General features: G+C 35.1%; 1 long non-coding RNA gene across 15 annotated transcripts in view; it reads left to right on the top strand.

The window, feature by feature from the left end:
• Positions 1-23,414, top strand: part of LOC125694641 (uncharacterized) — a 156,116-nt gene that overhangs the window by 65,387 nt on the left and 67,315 nt on the right. For all 15 annotated transcript variants that reach the window (XR_007377645.1, XR_007377639.1, XR_007377643.1 and 12 more), the window contains one exon: positions 22,886-22,959. This is a non-coding gene — a long non-coding RNA (uncharacterized LOC125694641). The remainder of the gene's footprint in view (positions 1-22,885; positions 22,960-23,414) is intronic.

The raw sequence follows: 23,414 nt of genomic DNA, 5'->3' as shown, positions 1-23,414 counted from the left end.
CTTGCTACCATGCTTTCACCTCTTGTTCTTTCTTTGTTGATCTGCAGGTCAATGTTGCATCAAAAAGTTGCTGGATATGTATTTTACATGTACAATTTCTTTGTTCTTTTTATTAACAGTAAGCTCAGTTTTGGCCATCTCCATGTCTGTATTTCTTACAGGACTGCTGTGGGGCCTCCAATGCTAGTCTCTGCCCCATTTTTTTTTTTTTTTATCATCCCATGCATGTACTCCTCTGCTCCTAATTCTGTGTCTTCAGCCCTAAGGAACTTTATTCACGTATCATTGTGTTTTCTATGCTGCTTTATTATGACAGTTTTGTAAAATCTGTGGTGATACCACATGAAGCTAAATAGAAGTATATCAAATTGCCCATAGACACCTCAACAATTAAAGAGATGGCTGTTTCTGCTAAACAAAGTGAAATAAATCTGCAAGCAGGTCAAGGAAGTTGCAGGAAGACAGAGCAGACTTCACAAACTTCAGTCCTGAGGCTTGGCAAATTCAGTAGATAGCTTATGGCATCCTACTAGCAGTGATAATACTGCATTACAAAGCTGTATGGCTCTAGGTGGCACTGAGCAGATTCCTTACACTGATATCCCCTAATGCTGGGCTGTAATGTTCTGTGTTAGATTTATTTAAAGCAATTTTCAGACAAAAGAGTACACAGCTGATGACCTGATAGACTCAAAACTTAAAAAATACAGGAAATAAGGTCATGGCAGTATGACAATGACAAAAGATGTCTTCACACAATGCGTTCACACTCCAAAGGAGAACTGGCTGGTGTTTTCCTGTTCACTGATCAGGAAGAGACCTTCACAGCAGGTGTGTGAGGCAAAATTCATGACCATTCAATCATGGGAAAATACCAAAAAAAGTTGGAATTTTCCACTTCGGAAAATAAGGATCAGCTGCAATTACCTGTAATTCTGTGTGGTTTAATAGACAATGGATATTCACATGTATTGTTATGAATAAGATGCTTCCTGTTTTGACCTGGCAGAATTTTGGTATTTAATTATGTCCATCCAGATTGGATGGGGCCCTGGGAAGCCTGGTCTAGTGTTAAATGGGGAGGTTGGTGGACCTGCATGTGGCAGGGAGCTTGGACATTCATGATCCTTGAGGTCCCTTCCAAGACTGGCCATTCTGTGATTCTGTATAAATGAGCAGTTTTTTAAAGACTGACGTCTCATAGAAGACTGAATTTACAAGATGAAGTATTCTATCCCACTACGCAAAGCTCCTTGTAACCTTAAAGAAGTTTTGTTGTATCACACTGATAAAGAGACAGACTTTAACTAGCAGTCAGGTAAAAGTGAAACATCAAACTAGCTGCCTCCTAGCAGTATTTCCTACCTGCTGTGGGCAGAGGTACATGAAGAAGTAGAAAATAATTTGAGTATGCCAGTCTGCTCAATCAGAGGGTATACTGGCTATAGTTTGTCCTACTGCATTGCAGGTTGTGCAAAGAGAAGCACGTGCAATTTCCTCAGGCTAAAATCCATCAGTTTAATTCTTTTTTTTTCCTCAGAGGGAAGGGTAGCAGCAATTGGTAGGAGCAATACAGGAAGCAAACTAAGAAGAAGCTGTAGCATGTAGAGAACAGTTTTTACTAAACATTGATAGGCTTGAAAACAAGCCTTAAAAAGGTGTTTTTATACATGAGATTATCCTGCTAAAAAGTGTTCATTGGCATGAGGCTTACTAAATATTTCCTCTGCTTCATATGTAAACCAAAGGTAAAATGATGTCCCTTGGACCTCAGACGACAACAAAATGACAAAGGTTCACAACACTTAAAAAAGGACAGGAGTATTTTACATTGCATCAGTATTTTTCAGGATGAAGGAAAATATTAAGGTGTAGATTACGTGTGTGTATGTGTATCTATCTATATATCTCAGCAAACATACTTGCGTTTTTTGGCAATTAAATACTTTTTAAAGGGGATGGGATAAAGCCAGAAAACTTTGCAGCAAGCAGCCCCCGGGGAATTCTTTGTTAAGCGTTTTTTTCTCTTAGGGAATTCCTCCACCGAAGTGCTTTCTTTTCTCAGTGAGTTCCTCTTCGAAGTACTTAGTTTAGTGGGAGGCTTTTATACCCAGCTTCTCAGTTTCTTTTTTTTTTTTTTTTCTTCTCTTTTATTGTGATGCACCTGGCCCAATAGATAAGCCAGCAGGGAGTGGTGCCTTTGTTGCATATTGCCTTTTGCCCTGGTCAGCTCCTTCAATACCCTCAGTATCCTTCAGTACCCTCCTCCACGCCCCCCCCCCCCCCCCCCCCCCGCCTTCGGAAAAAGACTGCTTGTCTCACTTCTGCTTATCTTTACAATCATAAGCAGAAGTGTTGCAGCACTGTGTCACCCACCACTTGCCCCCCTAGGCAATTTGCACTTGCCAATTTTATCACCAAAAAGGCCTCATGAAATGACATTTGAGCTAAGGAAAAAAAGAAAAGGAATTCAGAATATAGTCTTTCACACTCATTGCAGCCTTCCAGTTCTTGAGGAGAGCTTATAAACAAGATAGACCAACTTTTGATATGGTCTGATGAACTAAAAGTGGGGAACTTTAAGTTAGATTTTAGGAAGGAATTCTGTACTTAGACAATGTTGAGACAATGGTACAGGTTGCCTAAGGAAGTTGTGATTGCACCATCCATGGAGATGTTTTAAGACCGAGTTGGATGGGGTCCTAGGAAGCCCAATCTGCTGGTTGGAAACCCACTTCATAGCAGGGGAGCTGGAATTAGATGAACTTATTGGTCCTTTCCAGCTTAAACCACTCGAGATTCTAGGATTCTATGATCTGTTCTTATCTTTGCATTTTGCAGTATTAACTCACATCATACTCTCTAACCTCTAAATGTAACTGTCTTTTGACTTTTTAGTTCTATGTTGGCAAAATTGTGTACTGTAGCTACTTTTAGCTTAAATTAAAGGAGGAAATAGATATGGAAAAGAGTGCAAAAGGTTGCAATTTAAAAGCTTAGAAGTTCAGGCTTAGGATGTTGTTGTAGATATTTGCTTTTATTTAGTAATACCAAAGTTATAAGATTGTTTAAAAACATAAGGATAGTACTGTGAATAAATTATGTCCAAATATTTTTTTTTTGGTACAGAAATCCACCTGGGATCTCAGAACTGATTGAGATTTTTGGAAAATCATGTTAGTCTTTAAAAATTGTATAGATATGACAAGGTACATGTGGCATGAGAAAACTCTCTCTGGTGTAAGGGAGAATTGCCTTTTTTTTTTTTTTTTTTTTTTCTTAGTTCTTAGGACATATTTGAATTCTATGTTATTGGTAGTGTTGACTTAGAAATATACAAATATATGTATTACGCTATCTTTTCCATGAAGAAAGGGGAAGGATGGAGATGAGGAGAGCTGGGGATCACTGAAAACACACATATCTAGAGTTCTAGTGTTAAGAATATTAAAATAATAAGCCTCTTTGAATTGCCATCTTTGGATAGTGAGATATACAGTCTTAAGGCCAAAAGGGTATTATGATTATCTTTTAATCTGACCTTATGAATGAAACAGATCTTCAAACTTCATCCAATGATTCCTCAGTGCTGTGAATTATTCTTTCCAGCTTTATAAATTAATTTCTTCCCTTCATTCATAAGCCTTGGGAATATTTACAGATTTTGATCTTGCCCTTCCCTGCTTACTGCTTTCTTTGCTTTTCAACAGTATAAAAAATGAGTTTTCATATCTTTTTATTCTCCTGTCTTTATGTTATCCATAAGAGGTTTTCACTGGATTCATGAAAGAAATGAGGCTGCTTTTTTTTTTTAGTTCAGGAAATATATTTCTTTTCCTCTGTTTAAAATATTAAAATAGATAATGCAGTATAAATGCTCATTTTTATAATCTCAAGCAGTTACAGACAAAGAAAAATTACAGCATTCAAAATGAGTGAAGAGATTATTTGTTTCCTCAGAAGTAATGTGTCAATGATGCGAGATTTTACATAATACTCATTTATTCATATCCAGCAAATCTCAAAGGAGCAATGAAAAGACATGTACAATAATTACATGACCTCCTCTTTGAAAAAAAAAAGAGCAATTATCCAGCAGCAGTAAAGAAAAATGCAGGATTACAGTTTTAATAAGTCTCTGATCTAATCAAGACCGCACAAAAATTTCAGTTTGAATTCAACATGCACAGTTGTGCTAGGAGTTATTTTCGTTGTGAGTTTTCTTTCCTAACACTTTCCAAATTTATAATAAATATTATTCTGAATTCATATTGCAAACTCTGTAGTTATTATATGAAACTTAGTTTTCATTATCCTGTATTCTCTACACTCAATTTGTCTTTGAGAGTAGAAGCTCTCTGGGACACAAGACAAGTCTTTATAGCCAAAGATAGGCTATAAAGTGTCTAGTACACTCTGTATATGAATTTAAATGCAATTTCTTGAGATGGGGATGTTATGGTTTGTACAGCTTTTGCCAGATCCTACTCATTTCCAGTGAGTTAAAACAGAGATATGGCTTGCCTAAGGCTTTCTGCTGCTGACGGGTCTAATCCATATGTTCAAGCAACAGAATCTTTGTACTTTTACGAATTTGAATGATATTTTTCATTTCTATAATATTCATAATAAATTATAATCTAAGTTAGAAATTAGTTATTACAATAAATTCTTATACTACTTTATAATTTTCTCTGCAAGAGACTGCAGAAGCATGGCATTTCTGTAAGTAAATGTGTTTGTTTTTGTTTTGAGTGCAGACATATGCCCATAGTGTGTCCTTGGAGATAATACTGTGTGACATAGTGAGGAAATGAATAAAATCTGCTGTTTTTTACCCAAAAGACAAATGCATACATTTATTAAGAAGTAGGCTCAGAAGTTTATATTTTATTTATCCAGGGAACTGTTGTACTTATTATTTTCTATCTGATGCAAACACAAGGACATTTTGTCAAAAGTGCCACAACAGAAATGATCTGAAATTATCAACTTACCTTGATCCCCTGTTTTGCTGCAATTTATAGGAGGGAGAGGAGGTTCTTTTTAATATATACCCGATGTGAGATTAAGAAACAATGGTTCAAATGTTGGTCCGACCAGTTTATTACAGATCTTAATCATGGAGATGAGGAAGGGGAGGACGGGCACTATAATGAATCAGGGTAACAGGCAAGGGAAGGAGGGCGATAGAAAGGATAGGAAAGAAGAAGCAAGGAGTCTTTATAGGAAGCAAGAGGGAAATAGTCACCACCATAGACCCAGCATGGTTCATAGTTGAGTCATTCAACTTTGGTAGTGCTGGGTCATCAAGCATTGTTCTATTGATGGTGATGGTGACCATGGTGATGATGGCCACTTTTCAGTGGTAGTACAAACTTATAAGTGCAGAGTGGTTAAGTCAGTTCTTTTTTGGAGTGACAGCTCAAATATAAAGTGGTTGAGTCAGCTTTCTGTGGAGTGGCAGCTTCTGGCTTTGGGATCTCAGTGGGAACTCATTTGTTCCTATCTTCCTGGCCTTGCCAGGAGATAAGAGGGAGCAGGGAGATGCCAACTTGTATCTTGCCTTCACAGGATACAATGGCATTATCCCCCAGTCCCTATAGCAAGCTGGAGTTATTTGGTCACAGACTAGATCTTCTGCCAGTAAACAGTCCTGAGCACTATCTTCCGAAGGCAAACAGCTATAATTGTCCACACAGCGATATTGATTGCCACATGACAACACCCATCACTCATCTCCTAGACAAGTCAGTGTATCACAAGAAATACCTCAGAAGCAAGCTTTGAGCCAAAAAAAAAAAAGGATTTATACATCCCCATGTTGGAAAGCTAGATGAAACACAGCTGAAATTAAGGGCATGCAACACATTTTGTTGATATGTTTGGTTTGAGTAGCCTCCACATATGTCACAGGCCCATAAAAACAAGGTAATCTATCATTACTTTATTCTTATAACTTACCTATTCTTTATACATTTCTTTTCAACAATACATATTTTATTTCTGTCAGAAGTGTGTTCTTGTACAAACAGTGTACTTAATTTGGTTTTCTTCTTTTTGCCTTCCCACATGCACTTTTTACTGTGCTACCAGAAATTAGTAAAAAGTGGTCTGGAGAAGGAGGCAATAGAACAATCAAGTCTTGTGCAGCAGGTGATTGAACATGCAATGAAAATCTGGAACAGGGCAGAATGAAGGTTGTGGTGTTTGATTTGTGGTTGTACTCATTTATTTCTGCTCCATTTTGAAAATAAGAAAGCTTGTCCTTGCTGCAGCTAGATATATTAGATGCAATGCAGGATTACATGTCTGTTCTGAAAGATAATGTTGCTGGTGTCCCTGGATGGCATGCCCACAGTAAGAATACCGTGATGAGATCAGCTAAGGCTGATATGCAGTTGGTGGTTTCTAAACAGTTCAGTGCTGAGGCCTCTGGAGGATTCAGAAGTCTCAGAGTTGTTCTTTGAGGTTCTGCTAGCAGACAATGAAACATGGGGTAGAGGAAGGAAAAAAAAAATGATGCTTTGGATCTGATGGAATGAAGTTGGCTATTCTTATTCTCAAAAGTGTTCTTTCATTTTCTGGGACATGCAGTGCATTCTGAGGATTGCACTCTGAGAATCATATGGAGTTTAACTTCATAACAGATGCCACTTTGAGCCTACTGCTTATAGTAGGAATATTAGGTAAGCTGGAAGGAGTGTGGGCACTGAAAATGGAATAGGGCAAAAGAGGGAAATTGAGGATGAAAAAAAATTCAGTGACTTTAACCTGTGGAGATTAGAATGTGTTAAATAGTTGAGGATCAGGGGACTAGGGGAAATGGAGAGAAGGGAGTTCATTAAAGTCTTGATTGGTTTTCATGTGAAAGGCTGGAAAAGATTTTGTAATTTGTCACCTGTTACTTCCAACGTTTGTCATTGCTTGGCAAATTATTTAGAATACTATGAAGTGTTTGCAGTGTTCTCAAATTGCAGTCACAAGCTTTTTTTTTTTTTTTTTTTTATCCTTTTGCAGTCATGTGCATTCCCAGTGAAAGTTTATTAGAGCAAAAATACAGTTGTTTGTACCTTTCAGTAAGTGCCATTCAGTAAATGCCCGATAAGCATTTACTACTTCTTTTGTTCATTTTGTAAAGCTCCTCAAATTTGCTAACTCGACATTTTTGTGCATTCATAAATTGCATTGGGATCTATGCTTATCAGTACATTTCTAAGACATTTGAGTCATATTATATGCTTCTTATAACTTGCCATGTGCATTTAGTTTTTGTAAGCACAGACAAATTTTTCATCAGTATGTAATACAGATCTAGTCTTCTGAACAACAACAACAAAAAAAAGCATTTGTAAATTTTACATTTTTGGCTGGCACCCAGGCTAGCAGCTTAAAGTAACAAAAAGAGGTTTAATATATTTGAAATTTATATTGTCGTAGATACAATTGCATAATTTGCTAGTCATTTCTGCATAATGATGCTATAATTCCTGTTGTTAAAATCTGCTGCTGAGTTTAGTCATCATTATAACTGAATTCTCCTGCAGACTATAGCAGCAGGAAACACTGGAACAATGTATTAATCACAACAAATTAAATTAGCAAATAGTTTCCAAGATTGTGAGACAGTTGAGATAGAAAAGATACAGCACAGTGAACCACTTTTAGGTTTCTGCTGATCTGAGGTTATTCACTGCTATATTTGAGATCTACTGGCTGAAGGTGCCTGTGAGGAATGCATGGACAGCTAACCCTTTCAGTACTGCTCACTTGTCTTTGAGTTCCCAGATGGGTGGAAGACAAATACCTGGGAATTCAGAGTTGGAAAATAGAATTCTGCTTTCTGAAAATTCAAAGTCGTAAAATTGACTATCTTCAGCCTAAGTTAAAGCAAGTACCTACAAATGAGTGTCCTTGTTTCCACTGTAAACCTTCTTCTCATTAAAAGTCATTTATAGCAGAAGTAACAAGAATGACTTTAAGAAATAAGGAGATAACAAAGCTTCTGATTCAGTACAAGAAGTATGCTGCTGTACATTTCTAAAATATGTTCTTCAGCAATGGGCAAACAAAAGCCACTAGCAACATTGTCCAGAGTGTTTCATGGGAAAGTTTTATTTCTCTTGGGTAGAATAGGCCACTATAGTAGAATCTCATATTCAGAACGTTTTGCAGAATGTTAAATTCAAAACTTTTCCCAGTTTATTTCAAGCATTATGAGTTAATTATAAAACGTCTATTTGTCTCCTTCTATCTTTCAAATAACCGAAGCTTGACAATAATTGCTTGCTTCCTTCCACTGCTGCTGAGGTATCCCAGTACTGCTTTACTTAATCCCAGAAAGGCAGAGAGGTGAATTAGGTTGGTAATTGAATTTGCACCAGAAGTTAAATTCCTTTCACCTGTTTTTGCTTCAGTAGAAAATTATTGTAGAAAATTCTAAGTTTATCTCATGCATTTCAGGCTGCGTCAGATCCCATAATAAAACAAGTTGTTAAAGAAATTGTACTGGGATGGGTCCACATAGTTTCATGGCTGCTAAGCGCAGGCTTCGCACGATGCCTTAGGCATCTTGGGAATTTAAGAGAAAATGGATGTTGGACTTCAGCAGGTAAGGCAAAAAGCAGCAGATAAAATGGAGGCTTTGAAAAGCCTACAGGAAAGTTTTTGATTTTCTTCTTACTCTCACTTAGTAATATGAAATGTGTTGCATACTCTGTGCCAGGGACATCAGTGGCAATAGTTTAACTTTTTTGATACTAAACTAGAGTGATAAAATGCAATGGGCATCATCTAAATTTTTATGTATTTAACAGAAAGTGGTAGAGGTACGAATATCTAGAGAAAATGATTTATTTACTATATAAACTGGGTGTAAGCTTAATATTAACTGCATTTCTTCTTTTAAATCTTATATGGACATGTACTCCCTGATCTTTGGCATGATTTCAGCAGGAAAAACAAAAATAAAAAAAATTGGAAACTGTTTTATACAAATAGTTCATATCAGTTTATTAGTTCCTTGTTCAGAACGTTGTTTTTGTGAAAGGGTATAATTTCTTTGTGCAATGTGTAACGAAATGTACCACAACTTGTCATAGTTGCCTTACTTTATGTGTGTATAAATGCATGGAATTTCAATGCTGAGGTTTAAATCAACCAAAACTACAACATAGGAGGAAAGGTCTTGGACTATAGGATTGTGAACCTTGTACTGGAACGGAAAGCCATTGGACTGTGAAGAAGTAAAAGACACATTTGCAGCCACCTGAAGCTAACTTACTCAGCTGGACTACTTTCTGGGGACTCTTGAGCTAATAGGGCAACTGGCTATGATTCCTTTCCTTTATGCAGACATCAGTTTAGTTCTGTTTTTCATTAGAGAATTCTAACTCTGGAGTGTTGATCTTTAAATTAGATAGTGTAATGGATGAACTCAGCTGAAGTAGTAGATGAAACTCCAGGTGGCCGAAAGAGTATGTACTATAGATTATTTTTCTGACAACTTAGGGGAAGCAACTTCTGGAGATCTACAGGAAATGATCTTATTTAAACCCTACCAAATACGACTCAAATTTAGAAGACTGAAGTATTCTGATTACCAAAACCTTCTGAGGAAACATAATGATTTTGGCAAAAACAAAACAAAAAAACCCCACAAAACAAAGATTCTCCAGTCTATGAAAAAGAGGAAATGTGGCCCATCAACCTCACATTTTTTTTTTTTTTTTTCCTTCTTAAACCCAGATATTTCTGTTTAACTTAGAAGTAAAAAATTACCTGGAATTCTGCTTCAGATCTGTATTCAGCATTTGGGAGAATACTCACAATTTTTCTACTGCACCATAAAGCCCATCCCTGATAATGTCCTTGATGAGTTGGTTCTTGGTCTTGCCTGAAATGTTTTCCAGACAGTTTGATTTCCAAGTTGGGCTGGGAGGCCCTTGAGAATTTTGTGCCAAGTGTAATTCAAGTGGCACTGAGGAATGGAGAAGATTCACACTTGAATGTGTGTTTAAGGTCAGAATACTGTAGACCTTTGAGTATTATTTGAGTTTATATGTATAAATGTTCAGTAGTTCAGATTTGAAAGTAAAATTGGACCTCAGCTATATAAGAAAGATCTGATCTTGTTAATAAATCATTTTCTAATACTGATTTTTAATCAGGAGAGAATTCTTTAAGCTAGGGGTATGTGTGGTTTTTGTGTACAGATGGTGATGTGCTTCAAAGATAAAAAAAAAAATGTATTTGATTAGAGAACTTTGTAATTAAGAAACTGATTGAAAATGACACTTTACAATAGGACTGTAGGATCTTCTTGTTGATATTTCCACTAAGACATATCTGCCTCAGTGAGATATCTGACTCCCTGATATCATCAAGATATATGGCTTGATGTGTTGCTTAGCAGGAAAGCCAACATGCTGGAAAAGATCTTTATGAAATGGTTGCAGAGTGAGTAATCTTGTACATCTTGTCTCTTTCCGGATGTAAATAGATTTCAAGCTTTCTCCTTTGAACTTTGAAATCTACCACTCATAGTCCTTTCCCTGAAAGCGTTGTAGCTGGCATAAAGAGCCATATTGTTTCATAATTGCTATTTTCCTTAATTGCATAACATTATAGTTACATATCTACTCTATACACAGTTAGGTAGGATTTTTCTAGTTGTGTTACTATATATTATTTCGTGCATTGTTTCAACAAGAGAAATTGACTCTGTCACTGAAAAGCCTAGGAAATTATTTGGGCAAGGCTCCAGAATTTTGGATTAAAGGAATGAGCTCTCTAAAATATAGGGTAATTTATGCCAGATGTAATCTTTTACGTGAGGCTTTCCTAATAAGATAAATAGAGAAATGTTTAGTTTGCAGAGTTGAATAGAATTTGAATAGCAGACACCCAGCCTTGAGAAAATGAGGACGCTCTTGAACAAATACAGAATTTTGTTGCTGAAGTCTTAAGTGCCCTGAGTTTTAAGTGCCTCCAGAGTAAAAAGCAACATTTCTTAGGTCCTCAGTTCTTTATCTGTGTGCATAAAATGACAGGTTGGTATAACACACAAATTCTTCTGTGCATTTAATTCTACCTGTTCTCCAAAGTAATAATTGACCATATAAGCCATCCTGGTGAATCAGACTTATGCTCTTAATAAACTTGAGATAGGAACCTGATAAAACCCACAGATTTGAGTTTCCACAGACTTTTCATCCTATTCTCGGAAGGTATTTTAAAAATATCTGGGAAGAAGTGGAATTAACAAATACTGCTCTAATATTAAGTCATCCCCAATTATTACAAAGGACAACAACAAAATGCAGCTCTCTTTCTCCAAGTATTCCTAGAAAAATATCTATTTTCACTGGAGACCTCGATAATTACCTTCCAAATTACTCTTCATACTCTCCACAATATTCAGTTAGATAATCTTATATATCCTTTTTATCAAACCATGTTTCTCTGCATACTGTATACTTCTATGATTTTAGAAAAATTAGAATACATAATTTCTCAGTGACTATAACAAAACTAATGGAAACTTAGGTCTCTTAGAATATTCTAAATATATATTTGTACTGCTACTGCAAAATATATAAGTATCTCTTTTTATTTAAGTAAACCATAATTACAAAGTATACTGGATATGAACAGATGCACACTGTATTTGGAATAAGCTATGCAAATATTTCAAAGCACAGTCACCGTAAGTTGAGTTTGGCAGAGCAGAACAGACGTGTCCACCTGTTAAGAGACTAAGCAGTCATCACTGGGGATGCAAAATGAGGTTGAAGTCCATAATGGGAGCTCTTTAGGAATGCATCCAGATTAGCAGGAGGTAGCAGAGATTCTGATTGCTGTATTATTCCACTTCTCCCCAAAGTGATCAAAGAGTTGAATTAGGCAAACAGAATGGTACACCCAGGACTACTGAAGGGGGATGAATGTCCTAAACTATGCAAAAACTGTGCAGAAATTTCCCTGTTTTTCAATAATGATGACAGAGAGTGAGGGAGAGCAAAAGGTTCCACAAAGACTGCAGAATACAGGGGACTTCAGCAGTCTTTATTCTGTTTAAAGCTGGCATCCTGAAAAGCAAGAAAAATCATTGATTCAACTACCATAGCACCTTTAAGTAACTGATTAATTTCTCATCCAGACATTTCAGTAAGTTGTGACAATAATTATTCAAAAGCATTCCCAATGTAGAGCATTAATTTTAATGTGAATTTTGTTCAGCCTTAATTGGAAATTACTTCTGCTTCCATGTATTTCTTAATAAAGAACAGACATGTAGCATAGAAGAGATAAAGATCAAAACTAGCTTTTAAGCAGTGTAAAATGAAAAGACAATGGGACAGATATTGTGCTGGGTTTGTATTTTCTTGAGAAAAGAATGACTTCAAATTTTTTTTGATAACAAGGAAAAATCTCACTAATAGACTTGCTTACCACTTTTGTTTGCCAAATCACATCTCCTAGTTTACTGACATCTTCATAGCGTTAGTAGTGTCCTTACCATAGACCAATGTATCTGTGAAAGAATAATTTTTGACATTTTTATATTACGTTTAAATTTTTATATCACTGATTTAAATGTTTATATCAATTTTATAGCAAATTCTGCATGAACTCTATATAGTGTATGAGATGTGAAACTGAAGAGGCAAGGCTTGATCTTAAATGCTGGTTTTGTGTTATAAATGTAACTTCAATGAAAAGTCCAATTTTTATTTTTTTAAATAGAAAAGAAAAATTATTTAGATACCTGTGAGGAATAATTCGCATACCAATGCATTATTTTTAATTCAATTGTTGGAAAATGGAAATCCATTATTTACGTACTTATTAAAATTCATATTGTGCTGTTCACCTTCTAAAGTCCAAATGGACACGCATGAGATTGGAATGGTTACAGGTCTGAAGCAAATTAATTTCATATGTAATAACAGTCAAACAAAGTTAATCATGAATCACCAAACTCTTGAAGTCCTCACACTTTAGTCAGTGTTTATAGACATTTATAAATCATGAGAAAAATACTTCAAAATACTGTGTGATTATGGGTATGCATATATTTATCATAGACTTGTGGCAGAGTTGGCACTGAAGGATGAGGAATACAAATAATTTTCTGGATTGCCAGAGCTACAGATAGTGTATCATTCTGATCTAGCATATTTTTTTCTTTGGATTTAAAGAGACTAGGAAGAGGTCAAACCAAAATGTGGAGATATGCAAAGAAAAAAGGAAGGAGGTAGATGGGAGAAATTTTCCAAGATATTTCTTTAACTGAACTTTCTGTCTGTGTGTGTGTGAGCAGCCAGCCATTATCCCCTCTCATGCTACTAATTTATATAAATCTTTTCACATGTAATACTTTGGCCAGGTTTCAATAAATTGTTTAGCATAAGCTTATACATTTCTACTTCTGCTTTTAGTAGATGGTAAATAATGTCATATTGGAAGCCAGGATTTAAATTTGACAGTTCTATGATCAATTGGTATCATTTGACTTAAGCTGTCTTACTTTCTAGTTCATGCAGAATTGCCTCAGTTTTCCAAAAATTTTGCAGTATATTTTAGTCAGGGAAAAGTTTGATAGTTCTTGCACTGCAGTTGTTGATTTCAATTTTTCATGCAACAAGCACTTTTTAGCATGGTTTATAGTATACTCAGATGAATTATGTACATTCTCTGGAGGATATGTGCATAACAGCAATTATCAGCCCAATTTTCGGAACACTGTCATAATCAAGAGCTATCTGGTAAAGAAAAATTGCTTTTAATCTCAATGTTTTACATATTTATTCCACTAATCAAGACAGTTTTTAAGGAAACTGTACTAAAAAAGGCATATATAAGTCTTTATACTGTAAGAAATAATCAGTTTTCTTGGGAAGATGAAGTCAGGCAGCACGCAATTACTACTGAAAGTACCGTTTCCCAAGTTTTGTTAACAGTTTGTACTTAGATTTACTAAGAATCTTTTCATACTAATCAGAATCCAAACCCAAGTACCAGAATAAAAATTAATGGCGTAAATCAGTAATTTTTATCTTCAGAGGGTTGCATAAATAAGTGGATAATATAGAGAGCTAGTAAAGGTTTTAGCTATGGTCATTTCAATCAGAGTAATTGGAAGGCTTTTGAGTCAGAACAACAAAAACACTGCAATAGTGTGGCCCCAAAATGATGCCTTTCTGCTGTTAACAAGTGGGTAAATAAGCTGTTTTTAGTCATGTTTGTCTACTGTCAGAATGAATAAAGCTGTGGTTGTAAACACAGATGAAAGACGGATGGGTTTAAATGATACTTTTGTTCCTGCTGAGCCACTACCAACACCTGCAGTTAAAATAATTATTTCAAATGTTTTTCTTTTTAAAAGAAGGAGTAGTTCGCAGTAGACCTGTCTTGTTATGGTAAATTAACATCTGCAGTTAATGTGATTCCCCTTGGTTGTAAACATCCTGAATTAAAGCTTGTTATCTCCTTTAGAAGGTATATTTTATGATTTTGCCTGTTTTGAAGACAGGTAATTAAACATTTCACTAAAGTACAGGTTAGATGCCTATGATCTTATTTTAGCCACCACAGAAATTATGGAATGTTTTTACAGCAAATATTGTGAGTATTTAATTAAAAACTTGCCCTGAAGTAAAGCAATGTAACAGATGAGGATAGTGAAAAATGATTTAAAGATTGTGAGATTGAAAAGAAGACAGGAAGTGAGTAGCAGCTGTAGATATCATGTTTGTTTGCTGGTTTGTTTTTTAAGAAAATCTTAGGTTAATCTTTAACAAATACCATGAACACATTGCATTCTAGGGGAAATAGGGAAAAAAAGAGAAATAGCTGTGGACTAAATAGGTCAGCTTTGGGCCTTATTTTGACCTAGTTTGTACTATAGCTAATGGAGCCACTTTTGGTTTATATAATCATCAAAAGGGCAAAGAAGAGCTTTGATTCTAAATGTAAATTAAAAAAGTGTTGCAGAATTGTTTTTAGAATGTTATAGATTCTAGATGTTTATATATGTTCTGTCTTTGACCATTCACAGTAACTGGACGGGATAGGTCTTCTGTCTAAAAATAAGGAAGCTCTTTACTGCATGGGTTGTGGAGTACTGATATAGGCTGCCCAGAAAGGATGTGGAGTCTCATCCTTCAAGATCTCCAAAAGCTGCCTGGACATGGGCCCGTTCCTGCTTTGGGTGTCCTTGCTTAGGCAGGGGTTGCACCACTTGGCCTCAGAGATTCTAGCCAACTTCAACCTTTCTGTGATTCTGTTATCAGAACTGGTTAAGCTCTCAGTTCAGTGGTGTTTTCCCATTCTCAATAAGAATTGAGAATGAGATCTCAGTATAAGATCTGAAACTCTGAAGCTAGAGTGATTTACATCAGTGGAAGGAACTGTTCTATATTTTAAATTGTCTCCTAGGTTTCATGGCTTTTTTGTAGAATTCATGAACAAAGCTTTCAGAACTTCTGTTTGCTTAAGACCATGTTCTACTATGTCCTGCTACTCATTCTTGTTCCCATACTATGGTATTTTGTTTCTTTGCGACTGCATACGTATTTAGCAGTCAGGGCATGAACAAAAGAACCAGTCTGTTGTAAAATACAACAAACACATGTGGGTAAGAATATCTTAAGAGGCTCTTTTTCTGAAGCATTGTATCATGCAGTTATGACTTTAGTACCTGTTTATCTTTACTGAAACATTCAAATCCACAAAAAATATTTTATAAAATCTTACCAAGTCTGTGAACATTCTCACATTTAGACTTCTGTATTTATGTTCTGAGGATGGCTGAGTCAAGTGCAATGTGAAAATTGAAGATGCGTAAAAAATTGAACATTCAGGGTCTATTGATCTAGCACAGATAGATATTTCCCTCTAGTGGAGTTAAAGCTTCTCTGTTTTGGAAGAAATAAGACGTGAGAGAATTGCTGGAGACAGATTAATATCCATATGTTTTTCTCTTCTACAAACTTGATTTAGAAAACGTCACTAGCAAAGCATAGACAATATTATAAGAAATGAAATGAAGAAGCACGTTTGTAAGCATTGCTGTTTTCTTATGTTTTTTCTGTTTTTAAATGACAGAGATGTTTCTGGTAATAGGGGGAATTTGGAATCAGTATATAGGCAAGTTTCTTTTTCAAGCATGGAGGACTTCTCTTATTTCTCCTGCATCAGCCATCTCTGAAGGACAGATTTTCCTGACCACTGCATTTAGCTGCCATCCTCCCATATTTAATCCTATTTCTTATTCTTTTGTTCATTCAACTAGATTGTTCAAGCTTGTCTTACCTTTGCAGAAGTTTTTCAGTTTTCTTTAGAATCAGAGTAGCATTGTATATTTGCTCCCAGAAATTGATTGTTAGTGATACTACACACATCCCTTCCTCAGAGATTGAGGGCAACACCCCTATTATAAACCAACAACTGTTGGTTGGCTTTCATCACTTGTTACAGGGTCTCCCACACCATGCTGTGAATACAGCATTGTCAAGTCCTGAGGCAGATACATGTTCTTCACGCTTAATTTTGTTCTCTCCCCTTTTTCCTCTCCTAGTGAATTCTAAGTTGTGATTCTTTGAATAAGAGGTACTGCAGAGTTGCCATTGCAGGAAAGCCTTTTAGTGTCAGCCATAGGAAAGGTCAATATTTTCTCATAAAGGAAAAAGCACAGAAATTATAATAATTAGGTAGATTGCATTTCATGGGTAAAGGAAAGCAGTTGTTAAACCATAGCTCTAATTTAAATGCTGAGGTTGGCTATTTTTTTTTCCCCTCACCTCATTTAAAAAGTGTCTGGAGAGTAGTGGAGGAGGTTTTTAAAAGAAAGTAGTTAAAAGTTCAAGCCATTAGGATTTACATCCCTTCTACTCTGGTAAAGCATTTATTTTTGATTTTAAGTAGTGTTTCAGCCAATTGTCAGTCTGATAATGTATTGAGTTTTGGAGGACTTCTGTGATGCTTTATATCAAAGGGGATAGACATTTAATACTTCATTCAGCTTGTGTAATAAAACTGCTCTCTTTAGCTCACCTGTGATTTAAGTGATATGTGAAGGAACTTTAACTCCTATTGCCCTCTGTAACCACTTCAAAAAAAAAAAAAAAAAAAAAAAAAAAAGGAAAACCAACAAACAACAAAAGAAAGAAGAGCCTGCAATGTGAATCACTTGGAAAACACTGGATTTTTTGGGAGTTTCAATTTAGAATAAGAATACAAACTAAGCTAACAATATTTAAAAAACAAAATAAAATTTGTCATTAATAGCCAATATTTTTCATTGAGGCTTACTCTGAGGTGTATCCAAAGGTTATCCAAAGTGGTGCAGTTCTGTTAATTTTGCACTGAGTAAAGGCACATTCCAGATTTATACCAGCACAGCTGAATATAGTAGGTTAGAACTGGGACCCAGATAGGATGAGAAAGAAGCCAAGTGAAACACCTCTGTAGATGTGTGTGCCTTGCTTTACTGAAATATTTACAGGTGATGTAGTTTTGTTTTATTTGAATTTCAATTTATTCGTTATTTTCCAGAAATCCCAGTTGAAGAAATTCAGATATTGATTGTTTCCAGGACAGTTAAGCAAAATCAAGAATTCTGGTAATATTGAGTGTTTTGAGAGTGTTACAAATATTTCTTAGGTATACTACATTTTTAAAATCAGAGTTATCAATGAAGTGATCACTGTGGAAGATTTATCTCGAACTTTTTGTTCTGCAATAAAACAATGACATTTGTTTAGTATCAAGTACAAGTTTTCTTGTTCCATGAATGCTATAAAATATTTAATAAAGCCTTGGCAAACAGGAAGAAACTTGTGATTAGGCATAATCCAACTGTATCTTAATCCCCAACAGATTCAACTTTTATAGCACTGTTTTAATTATATATTATTAGCAGCTTCAGAACTGTTTAATTAGAATGCAGGCATGATCCTTAGGCCAAAAAGGGATTTTGATCACATCAGCGATGTTTATTTTCTACTAGTTTTTAATAAACATCCTTAAATATTGGCTTTGAATAGACCGTTAGAGTGTTGTTACATTAAGTATAACTTAAGTATGGCTTATAATATGTATATTAATATGTATGCTATGTATCTTTTATGAAGAATAGCTCCATGGAATCTTTTTCCTTTGGAGAGACCTTTGTTATGATTACCTATGTGCATATATACAATGGTATGTACATGTCTTCTGACTGAGAGCATTTGAATCAGAGGTCACTTTTTACAGTCTTTCATTTTAATGAAAATGTAAACATTATTTATTTGTGTATAATTCTCAGTATATTTTTTTAAAAATGTGATTCAAGATAGGAATTCTTTGTGATAAGATTTTGCTGATGCCTTACAATCAGATGACGCTGCTGAACATGCCCAGACTATTTCATCAAAGCAATGGTGGTCGTGTATTATTCTGTCATTGATTATTAAAAGTACACGAAATTGTTCCACTTGTTATTCTGACTTTAAAGAGATGGGAAAAGTTCCTGTCCTGACTAACCCCACTTTATTCTTTACTTGGCACTGTATTAAAAATGTTGCAGCTGAGTCTTTTTGTGCTGTCAGGAAATCAATTATCCTGTCATGGTTTCATACCTTATCTACATAGGTATGTCATCCTGGCCGATAGCCCCAGCCTCCTCTACTAGCTTTATTACAGTTCTTTTATAGACCTATATTAATTCCATCATTTGCCCTCAGTTAACAGGCGGCATGCAGAGATATTTGTTAAAAAGCTCAATATGGTGATGCATGGTTGCCATACTGAAAGTAGCACATGCCTGAAACTTACTGATCTGCAGTCTTTTGGCTCATCCTGCATGGTCTCATGTAAACTCTGTAGATGTCAAGAACAGCCTGTAGGAAAAGTTTTGTGCCCTGCTTTGTAATGCTTTTTTTTTTTTCTTTCTGGTTGCAAATATTGAAGTAAAGATAGGAAACACTATGAATTTTAATTTCCTTCTGGTTCTAGTTCTCTTCTGCTCAGACATATGGGGGAGGTTATTGAATTTCTGATTCTGCAAGTTTATCTTGTCATCACTTGAAAATGTTGTTAGTAATGGAAAAGCCCTGTTAGTTGTAGGACATACTGCCCAGATACCTAAGCAAGATGAATTTCTTTCATGCACATTACAAATATTCTTACCAGCTTAATTCATAAATATTTAAAGCAGTGCTATTCTGTTAGTTTCCAGGAGATAGTGTTCCATAGCAGGGCATTTGCAGAACCTTTTTTTTTTTTTTTTTTTTTTTTTTCAGGATGATTCTGTGGAGTTCTTCCATAGAGTATTGCATCTACACTAGAATCCAGAGTTCAGTCCTTCTAAAATTAAGCTCGAAGTTCAAATCCTTGATCTCTTTATGAACTGGATAATACACAGATTCCCTAGTGAAGCACAAATAGTTAAACCTGTCTTCTACTTTCTGTGCAAGAAGAAAGGTCATGTCTTAAGTTCATTTTTTTTCCCAAGTACTTAATTAATTTGTTACAAACTGTATTGCTGGTAATTCTTTTCCTACCTTTCTTTACTCTGCCTGATTTTCAGCTAAATCTCAACCTATTCACCATTTCCAAGGAACATATGTAGCTACTCAAGCATTAATAAACAAAAAACAACCAAACAAAAAAAAAACCACCCAAAAAACCCAAAACAAAAACCAACCAAACAAAAAAAGCCTACAGAAGATGCTTTCTCTAGAGTTTTAAATCATCTTTTCCAATCAGGCAGAAACATATCTATTCATAACTAATAGTAATTTTATGATAGTTAGTTTCACTAACTTCTGAGGCAATGTAACTAAAATAATTTTCCTTTTTTTTTTCTTTTCTAGCCATCTCAGGTTTCATAATTTCAATATCTCAGATAGCAGTCTACTGACACATCAGTCAGTTGAACAATAGCAATTAGCAAACAGCCTTCACTTGTAGGTTAGGGATGGTAATCCAGAGCTTTGGAAAAACACAACTGAAGTTTGTTGAAAGTAATACAAATCTAGAAACTGAAAAAAACACATTTTTTGGGGATAATAAAGATTAAGAATAGTTATCTAGCATTTACAATGCACCATATAAAGCAAAGTTGGCTGGACATGAAGTTACAGACTAGTGAAAAAAGAGCAAGGTCTAAAATGCTCTAAAAACCTTGGAATTGCTCATGTCTCTGTCATAAAGATCAACCTTCAGTTGTAGATCCTACGGCTCTGCCACTTTTCCAAATCTTTGATGTGATCTGTTGATCTTGAGAGGAGCAGTGAAAAAGGTGAGAATAATGTGCTCTGAAAAAAGGTGATAGTAGGAGACTTTACTGGCTAAATACTTTTAGTTGTAGTACTGTTAATCACATTGTTATGTTTAGACTATCACTAACTCTGTAATTGTATTAATAGTAGTTGTTGTCTTTTGCATTTTGGTTATATTTTTGATTTTTTAAATTAATAATTTAAGTTCTTCATTTGACATTTACATTGTGCTCTACTTTTTCTGCATAACAAGATATCTAGTTTAACAAAAGTTATAAGACAGCTGGATTCTTTAGGTACTGGATTAGAGAAATGTAAAATGTTAATACCAAGCACTTTAGCCATAGGCTGTGTGTAGGCCCACCATAACAGATTATTTTATCCTTTTGCTGAGATATGATGACTTTGTATCAGCATCACCATGTATAAAGTTCCTCTCTGTCTAGTTCTCCTAAACATGTACTTACAAACTTCATTTACAAATTTAACCAGTGTTAGTGCATGTTTTAATAGGTGTATTTAAATTCTTTGACTTTGGGAGTTAGTAGTAGGGTGAGCAAATATAGAAAAATCTAGAAGTCTTGCTAGAGTGAATTTTCTGTAGTTTTCTTTATTATCCTGCTAACTTTCATGAATGATAACTGATTATCGCTTTCTATTAAAAGCAATCAATCTTTTATTTACAACCCTGCCACTTCCAAAAAGCAATTAATAAAGCTTAGATTAAACCTGTATAAGCCAATCCTAAGGTCACTAGCATGGTTAACTGAACTGTAAAAAGACATCTGTCTTTCTGCATGTATCTGAGCAAATATTTGCAGAAACATAAAATAGTGAGGTTATCAAGCTGTCAAGGTCTTAAATTTGTTACTTTTATTAACTTGAAGGGGGGAAAGTTGTTGTTTATAATACTACAAGATGTGGCATCCCCATGTTTCATGACTGTTTCAGAGTTTTATAAAAGAAGCCCTTTGCATTCTTGGAATGCTGAACACCTGCTTTTTGTATTTAAATTTGTGGCCTGCTGTTTCAATTCCATATGAAATGTGTGATGGTCAGAATCAACACAGAATCAACACAAATTCAGAAATTTTTAAGCAGTAGGGATAACCAGAATGCTTTATTTGACAGAAACAATTTTTTATCTTAAGTAGTATAACCCAGAGAATTTACTCAGGTGCTCCTTTACTAAACTTTGGTGGAATAATTAATTTGTATAAAATTATGCAAGCAATCCATATAGGTAGTGGAAGAGTATCTAGGAAAACAAAAATATATTTTTAAATGATTTTAATAAATGAAAGAGCACAGTTATTTAAATTGTCATTATTAGAAAATGCTGAACAGAAATAAAGAAAAAATTTGAAAAATAGCTAAGTAAGTTTTTTAAAGAATACATTTTTTAAAGGATATTTAAGAAAAACTGTTTTCAGTGTCTGAAGTGGAAAACCTACTGTTCTTTGTTATGTTAATGGTGATTGACATTCACATTTATCAGTGAAATAGAAAGGCTCACTTCTAAGTTGAATTTATATGGTCTGATCTTTCTGACATGAGATGTTTGTGTTTGTACTTTTTTAATTCTTTAATAAAGCTTAGATTAAACCTGTATAGATTATATATATATAAACCTGTAGACTCTTAAGCATCTATTTAATAGGAGAACCAGCTGTTTTTTACAGCAGAGTTTTCTCTCAGGCTCTTCAGAACTCTCCCCAGCTTTTCAATGTTTTAAAATCGTAACAGGCAGGAATGGATGTGAGGTTCCAGTATCTATCTTACCTGCTCCATACATGGAAGTAAAGTCATATTTGTTTGTCTACTACCTAGTTTATTGTTTATTTACCTGTGGCTTCTGTTAACCCCTTGGTTGTTTATAACATCACAAGATGTCCAATTATTCACCACCAACTCCAAATTTTGGAATAGTTTTACCAGGCTACAGTCCCTCTGTTCTGTTCTGCCTTTGTGAGTACAACTTCTGTTTTTTGTAGGGAGATTTTTTGACCTTGACATGATCTTTAGTGTGTGATTATGTCTACCAAGTACCTGAAGAATTTTCTATTTCAGTTTTCAGTTTTTATATGCAGTTCATTTATGAAGTAATATTTTTTGACATCTTAAATTAATATCTTACTGCAGGATTATATCAGCATTAAGATAATGCAGTTAGGAAGTATCAAGCAAAATAAATGTCTTTTATGACGTTGACTTGTTCATTTATTTATAGGGTTTGGTGGCCTAGTTTTGGACTTCAGCATATGATAAAAATTTGTTTTACTGTGCATCTTAGTGGAGTAGAACTTTTTTTTTTTTCAGTTCATATTTTAGAGTAAAATATTTTCACTTTCTTTCTGTGGCCCAATCTTCCAGAAACATGCAGGTAGGCTGAATTTTTGCACATCGAGAGTAGTTCCCTTAATATGCTTGCATTGTGCTGACTTTACATGGTGGCAGTTTTGGCTAAATAAGTGTATGCTTAGAGACAGAATTTACTTAAAAATTTCAGTGTCTTCATTTTGTTTACTTTTTTTTCTGCTGAAGGTGGGTTTATAAAAATAATGTGATACTTCATGCACCTAAGAGACTTTAATTTTACTTTTCTTCTTGTACAGGTGATTTTGCAAGAAATGACACAGGCTCTCCTCCCTTCTCTCATCCTGACTGAACATTTCGCCTCTGCATTAGTGTAAGGCTTTCAGTTTTTGGACACTCTCTCTCATTTTATTTGACCTATTAGCTCCAATTCTAATCATATTGTATTATAGTGTGTTATCTTGCATTCCGGTATGTTATTTAGTAAATTAGTTTGTTTCTCCTCAGATTATTGCTGCTGTTTTGTTTTGGGGTTGATCTCTCTACCCTTTATCCTTTATCCCTGTCTCACTCCAATTTATAGGAGGGAGATGAGGTTCTTTTAATATCTGTATACCCGGCGTGAGATTAAGAAACAATAGTTCAAATGTTGGTCCAACCAGTTTATTATAAATCCTAATTAGGGAGCTGGAGAGGGAAAGGAGGGTGATAGAAGAGATAGGAAAGAAGCAAGAAGAGTGTAAAGTGGGGATAGTCACCACCAGGATCCAGCAGTGCTCCCATTGCATGCTGTTTTGAAGGTCCGAGGCAAAAGCAGCAGGGGGGAGA

This window comes from Lagopus muta, chromosome 6, assembly GCF_023343835.1.
Source record: "Lagopus muta isolate bLagMut1 chromosome 6, bLagMut1 primary, whole genome shotgun sequence".
Classification (NCBI taxonomy): Eukaryota; Metazoa; Chordata; class Aves; order Galliformes; family Phasianidae; genus Lagopus; species Lagopus muta.
This window is presented reverse-complemented; position numbering and strand designations above follow the sequence as displayed.